Here is a 12441-nt window from a genome sequence, read left to right as displayed (position 1 = left end):
TAAAGCCTGTTTGTTTAATTTAGAATGAAGACAGTCATGTGATACACTGATCCAGCCCTTTTCTGGCAACTTGCCTCATGGTGTTTTTCTTTGATTGTACTTTGCTCTGAACTTCTCTCCTTCTTTTTCAGATTTTACATTATATCAATTTGAGAATTATTTTTCTGTTTGGAATGCAAACTGTTTGTTTGTTCGCCTTCTCCTACCCCAAGTTTATGGGGCTCTGGCCTCATTCCAGTGAAACTTAGGTTGAAGCCAGTTTCTGATTGGTTGCTGTTACAAATGGTTAAAGGCAGTTAGCCTCTTTTTTAAACATCCTGTGACACACAACTGATTAGTTTGGACACACAAGAAATCCTAAAACAATAAAGTTTTATTCCTGATTTCTGTGGCATGTAGTTTATATGAAGCAGAGGAAACACTGAGCATTCGTTACCTAAAGAGTTTTCAGAAGATCAATCTCATGCTATCATCTTTGAGGCTATTCAATCCTGTGACTGGAGAATCAAGAACAATCAATGAAGACTCAAATGTGCACCATTATCAGATATAACTTTGTTCTTTTCCTTCTTAATGCGTTCATATAAAAAAAAAAATAGATCCTAGATTTATAAGCAGTGTGTTGCTCTTTGCATTTTTGAATGACGCAGAAGGAACTGATGAAGCACTAGGAAAATATCCAAAGATAGTAAAAATATGTACTGCTTTCCCTTGAGTAGTTAGTAATTGCTGTCAAGATGAAAACCAGATTGTGTTAAATTTATTGAACTTCCTAGCACAAAGACTGGATTTAGAACTGCTGCCTTAAGGTCTGACAGTATTGGTCATAAGGAAACTAGTGTGGCAGTCTTTGATCGAGGATCTGAAGCATCTACTAATAGAATCTGCAAGGAAGGGCCAAAATCCTCAGCAATGAGTAAAAGGAGTAGGTTGGTCAGCTGTGGTCAATTGCCAAACCTTCACAATGCTTGCACACCCAGAGGCAAAAAGCTGAATTCAGTTCTGATATTTATGACCCTGGTATGTGAACCTTTCCTTCAGCTCTCTTATCAGAGATAGTACAGGGCTCTTGTGATCAGAGCAAAGCTTAATGTTTTACAAACTAGCTGCTGGCCCTAGTGATGAACTTGTTCTATGCTCAAAACACAGCTGTTCGTTGAATTGCTCTTATTTAGACTGCAGAGTTCACTTTGCAGCATTTAGTACCTTTGCAATAATTGAGTGATATCGTACAAGCTAGTTCCCAGACACAATTTCAGTATAATTGTTAGTGGGGAAGAATACACTTTGCATGCAAAATGTTGTTAAATGTAAAGATTTTAAAGGTTGACATAGGAACCTTAATTCTACACGCATTTTTCCTTGTCCATCTATTTGTTGGCTGGAAGAACCTATTTGCTTAAAGCAACTGCTGAAATGTATAATATAAAGGGTGAAATGAAAACTACTGATCAGTCAAGAGGAAGGGATGAAGACTGATGCTATTTTATTTATAAAAATCTGAATGGTACATCTGCCCATTGGAGGCTATCTTCATCTCTAATCACCCTGTCTCAAAAGGGATCCAGCAATAATGGAAAGCTCCAGAAGAGGCCAATGAAAATCATTATAGCTCTGGAACAGCATCTATAAAGAGATTTAAAAGCTTTAGGAATCTTTAGAGAAGACAGGAATAAGAAGTGACACAGGGGCATATGGATGGATAACCTAGAGAAGCTCATTAGGAGATTTAATTTTACCTTTTCTCATAACACAATAGCAAGGGGAATATTGCTGAATTTAAGGTAAATTTTTAAAAGTGGTTAAAAGAAATAAGGTTTTTTACAGAATTATTAACCTGGGGAGCTCTTCATAATTCATTGAGACAACGCTCCTTACAATTTAAAAAAACAAAACAAAAAACTAGGCATGAATAATAGCTACTGTAACTGCCTGGGTTCCCCCTGGACAGATTATGGTATTGTCTTGTTACAGGAGTGTTCCACCTTTCCTTGAAGCCTCTTGTAATGGTCAGTCTTGGAGGTGAGATGAGGCTAGGTGGGCCTTTGTTCTGATGTGGTATGGAAAATCCCTATCTGAATATGCTAGTGGCAAAGAGCAGAGCCCCTTGAACAGGGCATCATTTGACAGGTGAGCATTCCGTGTATGAAAACACTTATTGCCCTGCTTCCTATTCAGGTCCTCCTATTTGCTGGGGCCTGATCTCACATGGTCACTGGTTGTGTTGAATAATGTGTTGAGACTGTTTTGTCTTCTATTGCCCAAGGGATGGGTTGTAGAAGTTAGTTACATTTCATTTACCCCTGAAGTTCATTCTTGCACCCAGAAGTCCAGGCCAAACTAATTCCTCAGTTTGTTTAAAAGGAAGGAAGAGGATTTTTGTGTGGAGAACAGTTGCCAGCTGGTTTGACGACTTTACTTCTGCTCTCCAAGAACTCAGAGAACCCTGTCACATTTCACCTACAGCTGAAAAGAGCCAATGTTGCAACAGAGCTACTCGCCTACGTTTCTGATCCCCGGCAGTTGATCCAACATGCGTATTGTTTCTCCAGCTTGCTGGAGAAGCCTTTATTAGCTTCCATGCTTGTGTGCTGTTGTCTAAAGGACACAGTACTCTTCACCAGCCTTACTGGACTGGCAAGGAGTCTAAACTGCCAGCTACGTTTGAATTATACTCCAGACTGAAGTCTAGATTTTTATCTAATGATGCGGCAACTTCGAAGTTTTAGAGATCTGCTATTGACTCCATGTGGTCATCCCTGTCTTATATCAGGTATTGGATTGGCTGTTTTTAAGAGTAGTAGCAACTGGCACTATGCTTTCAGGTAAGAACCTGCTTTGGGGGAATGTATGGGACCCTAGTACAAGTTATTGTTGCAGCCTTGAGGGTAGCAGGTAGTTTTCTACATCCAGTGTCCGCCCGTGGAATGATGTTGCAGTCCTCAGGGATGTTGCCTGTTCGCTCAGCCACAAGCGAGTTCCACACTTATCAGATGCCTGAAGAAAATTAAAGGTGAGAAGACAATCTACTAATAAGGGGAAATCAATGGAATGTAGGCAGATGACCTCAAGGCCAACCCAAATTCCTTACTCTGCGGAGACTGAGCTTTTTCCCTTGGCTATACCTTCATCAAGGTCTGTTTGGGAGAGTTAACCATGCTTGAATGGTGCGGGCCCTTCTGATTGGGGAGGCGCATACAGGAATAAAAGCATGCAGGTTCCAGTGTAGCAATGATACTTGAAATCTGCTGGAGGGAATGGGAGAACAGTTGTTCCTCCAAAAGAATTCTAGACTGCTGCATTGTGTGCTATGTACTTCACTTCCTCTTTCCCTTGTGCTTTGTTTCAGCTGCATGGAACAGTCAGTAGTTGTTTTGAAATGATTAGTCTCTTCCCCTCCCTCGCGCTGTGTTTTATTGAGGAAATAGAGCTGGTACCAGTGAGCACTGCTGACTGCAGGAGCACAACTCCAGCCCTTCTGATTAAAGGCTGGTTAGAAATTGTGACATGACGAGACAGCTACTGCTCATAAATGGACTACCTTAACTTGCTCCTGCTAACCATCTGTACCCCTTCTTCCCCCTTTACAGTCAGATTTCCATGTGGAGCAGCTTATCTCCGCCTAATATAATTCACTTTGAGGCAATGGAGAACTCTGCTCTGGAAGGACACCACCGGCGGCAAAGGTCTGTACATTCATGCAAAGAATCATGGGCCCTAAATAGAGCTGGCTGGGGATTTTTTTATTAAATGTTTTTGTTAGAAAATGCTGATTTTTATTTTATTTTTATTTTTTAATAAAAAATTGAAACCTTATTTTGACAATTTTCCATAGGAAGGTTTCTCAGGTCCAGATGGAATTTCTGGAGGGGGAAACACAAATCCACACCCCAGAGTATCCAATAGCCCAGGGATTAGGCCACCCCCATGGGATGTGGAAGACCCAGGTTCAAGTCTTGAATCATTGGCTATTGTGGGGTGTTTCACACAAAAAAAGTCTGGTGTTCAAATGTCAAAGTCTCAAAGCTTTTCATGAAAGAGAATTCTTGTTTTCCAGCCAGCCCTAGTTCAGTCTCCTCTGCAAATTGCTCTTCTTTGCTGCCTCACCTAGAACCAAAACAGTAGAAAATATGCAGAGGGACAAGTACGGTGGAACAGGTTTGTGGTACCACCTCTCCCTTGCACAAACCTCTCCTTTCATGTTTCATTGTCATTGGACTAAGAACAGGTTCAGCAAAACATTGTGTTTTTTGTTTTGTTAAGTGTGCCTGCCTCCAATAGAGATTTTGTGTTCCGCTTTGCTGTCCTGATGCAAAGCTATCCCAATTATTGGCTGATTATTAGCTATTCATATTGCGGTACCATCTAGAAGCCATAGTCATGGACCAGGACCACACTGGGCTAGGTGCTCTACACAGCCAGAAAAAAGACCATCCCTGCCCCATAGTGCTTACAGTCAAAATAGCAGTGTCTTGGTTCTTCACCAGTGTAGAATCAATGCTCCAATCTCCCTACCCTCTTTGTGGCGTCTTGGATACCAATGATATTAAAGCACAAGTGCAGTATCAGTTTGACTTACAGGGCTGGTAGTCTTGCCTGTCCTCCTCAACCGTGCTCCTAAATGTTTCTCCAAACTTCTGTGTAAATTGATCCTTTGCTGGTCATGTAAACCAGGGTGAAAATTTTCTAAATCCCTTGCTTTCTCTCATGGGATTGACATAATTCACTATAATCCAGAAGTGGATCTTAAGAACAGAAGGGCAGGTTGCAAATTCAGTATTTGTTGCAAAATGTGCAAGTGTCTGGGTATAACTCCAATTCCACTGATTTAAGGTTGCATCATACTATAAAAGGTATATTCTGTTTTCAAAGAAGAATGTCTGGTGGTCTCTAGACAATACAATTCACTGTCACAATCCATGTCTAGACATCCATGTTGAGAATAGTTATTGAGAGTAAAACTCACTTTGCAGATACGCTTTCTCATAGTTCCCCTTGCAGGGCAGGTGGAGGTATCCTTGTACTGAGACAGACTGTCACTTGCCCAGGGCGAACAGTGAGAATTAGAACTCAAGAGTTCGTGGCTCCCAACCCCATGGTCAATCTGGAAAGCAGACACCCATTGATCGGGGTGACAGTGTATGACTATTTAAAGCCTAGGAGATGATGTACTATGGGTAGATGTGTATGTCTTGAATGTTTGCATTCTGCTTTGAGAAGAGGGACTGGGGGCTTAATTTTCCCAAGCAAAGCCATGAATTAACCAGAAACAAGTGAAGTCTGGGGTGACCACCAATTCTGGGAGGCAGGGGATGAATTACGCTGCCTATTTCTCTGCCATTGGAATATGATGCAATCATTAACACTTCAGCAGCAGCCCTTTAAAAATCAAGCTCTTTAACCTCATTGTCCCTCCATTCCCCCATTTGGAAAATGGGAAGGCTATTGCGTTCCTCCTTTGGTTCCAATGTTGGGAAAGCACTTAGAGGGTCTTGGATGAAAGGCACTGGAAGAGCACATGTACAGGACATGCATCCCTGTGTGACTCATGTTATTAACTCTAGGCATCCTGAGTTTAAGTGTAAAAATGTCACGTTAGTCATCCTTCTCTGACCTGTGCCCAGTAGTGCAGAAAATGGAGAGGGAGCCCAGAGGGAGACACCCCTGGGAGTTTTCTTTTTCCTCTGTATTGTCTGTGCCCACAGGAACTCAGCTGGTAAAGGTTAATAAATCTCAGTAAATCATCACTAACTTCCCCTCCCATGAAACCACATTTGGACTCCAGCCCCTGGGCCCAGTGTGCATATGGATGTAATTAACCCTCCCTCTGCTGCTTCTGAGCTCCAGTGAAACACCATCTGCTCTCGCACGTGTTTGTCCATTTGCAATTCTCCCAAGCAGTCAGGTGGTTTGGGGTGGGGGTGGGGCACAGAGGCAAGGAATCAATTGATACTGGATTGCATTCAATGATGGGCTTGTTTCCATAGTTACCATTGATAGTCATGAAGGAACATGCGGTACCATTGTCTCTGCATTCTGGATTTTGATCTGTTATATTTGCTATATACATTTTACACTCTTCCTTCAAAACTATCCTTAACGGGCCTCTTTAGCCATGATGGCCCCATGCCCTCCCTTCCTGAAACTGTTGCCCTTTGTATTAGGCTGTAAACCATTCAAGTCAGGCCCATATTTATTCTCTTGGGAAAGGCTGATCCCACTGGGTTACTCCATGGAGCCACATTTCCAGAACTTCCTCGTCATTGTGAGTGTCTGTGTGTGTGTCTTTCATAACTGGGCAAAGCAACAGGGGCTACCCAGTAGCTCCTGTATTTCTGTTGTCTTTGCAGCAAAATCTACCTCAGGGTGGGAATACATCTTGCTTTCTGATGGCCATATGTCAGTAACTGATTAATCTACTGTCTCTTTCCACAGCATGGAACTGACTGCAGGCTGGTTTATTCCTTCTTGGCCCATCCGCTGGCTTGACGTAACATCCTCAAATAATCCTTAGGCCAGCCTCCTCTATAGAGAAGGCAGTGTGTCCTAGTTGATAGCACAACAGACTGGGATTTGAGACCTGGCTTCTGTTCCTAGCTCTGCCACTGACCTGCTGGGTGACCTTGGACAAGTCATGTCCGTCCCCCCCCATGCCTCAGTTTCCCCATTTTAAAAATGGAGCTAATGCTACTTACCTTTGTAAAGTGCTTTGAGATCTACTGATAAGTGCTAGATAAGAGCTAGGTATTAATATTTGTCTTTTATCAGAAAGCATTGGGTCTACAAAAAGATATTGATTTCACAGGTTCTCTCAGAATAATCCTAATGCCAACTTCCTCCTTTGAACTGCACTTTTCACTTTTGTTTTACTTCATTTGCCTTCCATTGCACATGAATGTTGCACTAAGCGGCTTGAGGCATGCATGGACATCCGGCCTAAAGGTTTAATTCTCTCTCCCATTGTATGGTTAATTGGCTTAGGTCACACCTTGATTGGAGCAGATCTCTTTACCAAGTTCATGGGACAGTTCACATAAATAAGCAAGCTGGTCAATGAATGCCAACCCATGTGATACAGGCAGGCACCATCTAACGCTATTTAAACAGAGGCAAGTTTTCCAAAGTGTTTTGAGATCCTTTGCTGGAAGCTGCGGTAGATGTGCAACATATTACTGGATTCATTCAGCACTATTGCAGCCTCCTAAATGAGGGCAAAGAGTGTGGCTTCTTGCAATCTGATGGCGAACAATCATCAAGCTATGGCACAAGGAGCTATGGAGAATTCAGGCGGATGTCCTGGCCGCAAGCTCAAAGGCTTAGGATGGGAGGAGAGTGAGGGAAGGCGAAATGAGCAAAGGGCAGGGGGTGCATGAGAGATGCTGGGCAAAAATGTGGAAGGTGCTCTGATGCCTATCGGCATTAGAGGTAGGCTGCCTAAAAGGCTGGATTGCCACTGATAGATGGGGTGTTGGAAATAATTTTGTTGCGTGAAGAAGCAAGAGGGAGCAGGATTTGGTTGTTCCACTGAACAGGTTTTGGAGTGGAAGAGCAATAGCCGATCTGCATCCAGTGTCACACGCTCTGCATCCACAGACTGCTTTGTTGGTTTTGTTTTTATACCTTGTCTTTTCAAGTGCAAGTTGAGAAAGCGAGGATCTGAGGCAGGCTCAATCCTGTGCGAAGCATTAAACCGTTCTCTTGTCATAACCAGCAGCGCTAGCCAGTCTGTCAGACTCTGACCATTTTTGGAAAGGGGGAGGGATGCAAGGGCACTCCCAATGGAAGACCCATCTGCAGCCAATACTGGCAAGTAAAGCGCCCGTTATGTGGTGGATGAGCCACAGGGCCTTAAAAGAACACCACTTGAATGGATTCTGCTCCTTTTGGAGTCTGGAAAAGACTCTTCAGGGCCCAAGAGTTTGATCCAGCTTGCAATAAAGCTTGACTTCGTTGCTGTGTAGGGTCAAGCTCCATTGAAGTCAATAGAAGCCCTTCATGGGGGTTAGATTAGGCCTGCGAAGTGCAGCTAGAGGTGGCGGGAAATTGTCTTCTAAGTCTGCCTTTCTCTCCACTTCATTGTACTGAGACATTGAACTTCACCAGAGGAACTATTGTCTTTGAAGAAGGCTAGTTCAATTTCCAGGCTGAATGCATCCCTGGGGTCCCATGTAAAACTCTGCTGTGTCCTCCTTAATCCAGCATTTGATTAGCTTGAGAGAAATCAAAGCACTGCACTCAATCACTTTCATGCTGCTCTGAGCACTGAATAAATCAATCCTGCAATCTCCTAGTCTTTATCTCCCGTAGGGCTGCTGCTTCTGGACTTTCCAATCGTTAAAGGGGGGAAAGAAATGACTTGAACAGTTGGAGACTTTAAATTGCATAATGATGGCAAGATAGAGAAAGAATAGGTGTCCTGTTTTCTTACTGGTGCAGCAATTTGTAAGGGTTCCTGTTGGCTTGAATGAAAACAGCACTGTGGGGACAAAAAGGGAGGAGAAATGACAGGCACTGCAGGCAGATGCTATGCTCCAGGGCTGGCATCTGTTTAACTTTACAAAGCTGGCAGAAATAGGGACACCAGCGCCTGGGTGATTTGGGAGCTTTTGAGAGTTTTAGCCCAAGTGCCATAGAAATTCAATAGGATTCTAGCTCCTCAGTCACTCCAGTGCTTTTGAAAAGTGTCCCCGGTGTAAACAGGTGTCCTCTAAATTAGACAAGGGGCCTGATTGTGTCAGCCTCCGCTGGGGTAACTCCATTACTCTTGCTGGAGTCGCTTCTGACATGCAATGCGGGGAGGAAGACCGTGCCCTGGTGCTATAGTGGCTGGTCAGACTCACTACTCCAAGCACCTCCTTTTCCCACAACAGCCCTTGGCCAGTTCAGCTTTGTCAGCTCTTTTCCCAGCAGATCACCTGGGTACCATACTGTGCGGTTGTCCCTGGGATGAACTCCTGAACCACCCCCTGCCTCTTTGGGGTCAAAGGACTAGAAGCGGTTACCTTACTCCTGCTGAGTAGCCCTTAATTCTGTGAAGAGTCTTACTGAAGTCACTGAGACTGCTCATGGAGGAAGTCGCTACTCACTGCGAGTCCAATTATCCGGTCACCAAAATGTCTGAGATTTCAACTTTTGGTTTAAAATCTGGGATGGGGAAGAAAGTCCGTCTTGAACTCTCATGGAGAGAGGAATAAGATTTCCTGGCTAGCTCTGCTGTCTGTACCCAGATCACTAGATGTATTAACTATTGCTATTCCCTGGCATTGGCCACTGTCTGAAGACAAGATACTGGGCTAGATGGATGGACCTTTGGTCTGACTCAGTATGGCCGTTCTTATGTTCTAATGGAGATTGTTGGGTGTACCTTATATCACTAACTGGATAAAGCAATTGGAGATTCATTACCCTTGAAGGCCCAATAAAAATGCAAGTAGTGTAGCTCCATCATTAAGAAAACCTCTGCAGGTACTTCCTGGTTGAGGGCAGTAGTACCAAGCCCCGCAAATTCAGAGAGCCCATAGGCTCCCTGATACCTCTGAGGTATCAACTCGGTCTGGAAGAGCCGGTGTAGTGCTTATTTTAGGAATGTTTCAGCATATCTGAATACCAAGCAACTTGTAATATAACCAGCAGACTAACCCTCCACAGAAATGGGCTGTTCCCAGCTCCAGTCCAGGGTTGGTTTTGTGTCTCTGATATGGTCTGGGACTCACCACTGCAGCACCCCCTGCTGGATGTCCCGGGGATCAGCTCTGCTAGCCAGTGTGCTCTCTTCTGGTGGCATCTTGCCACCGTAACTTCTGCTCCAGGGACCCACGTCATTCCCAGGACCTCAGCGTCCTCTTCGTGACACAACCCCTATGCCGTACTCTGTGCTCCCCCTGATTCCAGGGAGCGTCACAGTTCCTTAGTCCACCTACTTCCTCAGTGATGAGTGGGGGAGGGGGAGGGAACCCAGGCCCGCCCACTACTCTGGGTCCCCTCCCAGGGACCCTGTACATGGCCGCTGCTTGTGGCACCCCCTCTGACTCAGTAGATTTCTCTGGGCCACTTCCCCATGGCCCCAGCACCCTCTTTGCCCTTGCATCAGGACCACAGCCTGCAGATCTCTGCAGCCCACCAGGAGCAGCCTTTAGCTCCCTGGGTCTCTGCCAGCAGCACTGCTCTGTCCAGGGTGTTTGCTGTCTTCAGCCTGCCAGGCAGCCTGTCCATCTCCCTCCTCGAGCTCCAGGGACTGCTGCTCTGTTCTGCAGCCCTTCTGATATGGGTCTGTACAACCCCTCTCTGATTGGCTGCCTCCTGTGCAGCCTCCCCAGGGGCTCTCTTAACCCCTTAGAGCCCAGTGTGGGGCAGGCGCCCCATCACGCTCTGCCACCAAGAGATGGCAGGACTTTGCCATGTTTGGGAAGGATACGCTCCCTGCCATACTTATTAAAGGTTCACCCGATTCCCAGTTGATTGCCATTTTCTGATGCCAAACCTCCTTGCAGTGTTTGGCCCTGGGCTCCCTGTGCCTGAACCGATTCTGCTCCCTGATGTCAAACATCCCCTCCAGTGCTATCATACTGTCTGTAGGAGGGGAAAAGATGCTGCAGGAAAGCGTTGGCTGGAAAGCACGAGCTCAGAGTGTCTGCCTGCTGCCTTGTGCCCACACCCAGCAGTGGCGCCGGGGGGTTTACAAGGCCTGTTTGTAACACTTGTGCTGAGTTACGGTAGGTCAGGGCCTGTTGAACCGGTGCAGCCTACAACGGTTTCTGCCCATTGCACAGGGAGTTACAGCTGCACCAGTTCAGCCAGTTGTCCTAACCCCACCCCCCTCAGTACTTTGCCTTGGAAATGATCTCCTCCTCCTCCCTGGGCACTGTCCCTTCCGGAATGCACTGGTACACCTCCAGCTGTAAGGCATCCTGGGCATGTGGCTCTGCGAGGGTGGAAGTGTAACCATAAAAACAGTGCCAGGAGAACCAAGGCCCTCAGCCATTATGGACAGCAGCTTCCCTGGCTTGATTTTAGACACCCCCTCTGCACTTCAGTGGTAATTCACCTGGGGAAGCCAACAAACAAGCTTGTGTTTCCTTCTTAAATAAAGATCATGCCACCTTATGTTTGCACAGCGTCTACCAGAATAAGATTCCAATGTCGACTCAGCCTCTAGGCATTACGAGAGCGTGAAAATGTGCATTAACCATTCCTCTCTGGTCTATGGCTGTATTACAAAACCACCGCGGCTGCCCAGAAAGGCCTACAACTTCATCAGCACTGGTTGATACAGGTCAGGACCTGAGGTGCTTTGGCACAGTGATATAAGGTGCTGTTGTAAGGTGTAAGCCCAAGGTGCTGTTCAGTAATCACACTGCACCCTAGGTGCTTGAATGAGATCCTCTGTCTTCTGTGAGGAGGTTCGAACTGCCTCTACCTACTAGCACAGGGGCTGCTGCAGCCTCCCTCCCCCAGACCTCCTGTGGAGGAAGCTAAACCAATTGAAAGGACCGTTTCCAATACCACATCTAGCATCTGTCCCCAGCAGACCTGGATCTTCCCCGTGCTCTCAGCCCTTTGCTTCCATGAGCACTAAATATACCCGCAACTTTACCAAAGTCAAAACTAGATTTCACAGAATAGAAAAACTGCTGCACCAGCCACAGGTGAGAAGTCCAAAGACTAAAGATATCTCATGAAAAGAACTGCTGCCACCTTTCTCCTCCAGGTCTCCTAACACTCCCTGCAGCAGATGAGGGATACTAGCCAAAGGAAAGAAATATTTATCTGGGCCCGAGGAGGAGGGTAAGAACAGCCGAAGGGGGAGTAATTAAGGGGGAAATAGTGGTGGGTAGATAAAACTGAAAATGGGAGATAAGAAAATGGGAGATCTTGCTTTATCCCTGGTTCCTTCACTGATTCACTGTGGGGAACTCAGCAAGGTCCTCAAAAATATATCTATATCTCCCATGGAAATAAATGGGAGTTAGGGCCCTAAATACCTTTGAGGAGCTGGGCCTAACGGCCTGGTTCTACCAACCTTTGTTCTGACTGAGCCATACAGTTCTTTGCAAGTAGTCAGAGTCCCTATTGGGTTCAATGGAAATTCAGCATGAGCAATGGTGGTAGAATCAGGCCTCAAGAGACAGACTGACCCACGCCAGAGGTGGGCAGAGGGCAAAGCAGGAACCTTCCTCTTCTCAGGTATGCTCCACTCAAGGCCCAGGAACAGTTTCAGGCCCGTCCTTCCATGTGCTCCCAGTGGTGTGACTCACCCACAGGGAGTGAGGAAGAGGGGGCATGTCTTGTTTGTCTTAAACCTGCTGTATTAATACTCAGCATTCACTGGGGCTTCCAAAGAGAAGGGCTTCCTCTTTCAAGCAGTACAAGCCAAAGTCTTGTTTGTTAATCAACACGTTACATCGATATCTTTACCAGTTGCCACCTGGCTCAAAGGCAGCA

This window comes from Chelonia mydas, chromosome 14 (assembly GCF_015237465.2).
Source record: "Chelonia mydas isolate rCheMyd1 chromosome 14, rCheMyd1.pri.v2, whole genome shotgun sequence".
Lineage (NCBI taxonomy): Eukaryota > Metazoa > Chordata > Testudines > Cheloniidae > Chelonia > Chelonia mydas.
The sequence above is the reverse complement of the archived record's forward strand: the minus strand, read 5'-3'. Positions refer to the sequence as shown.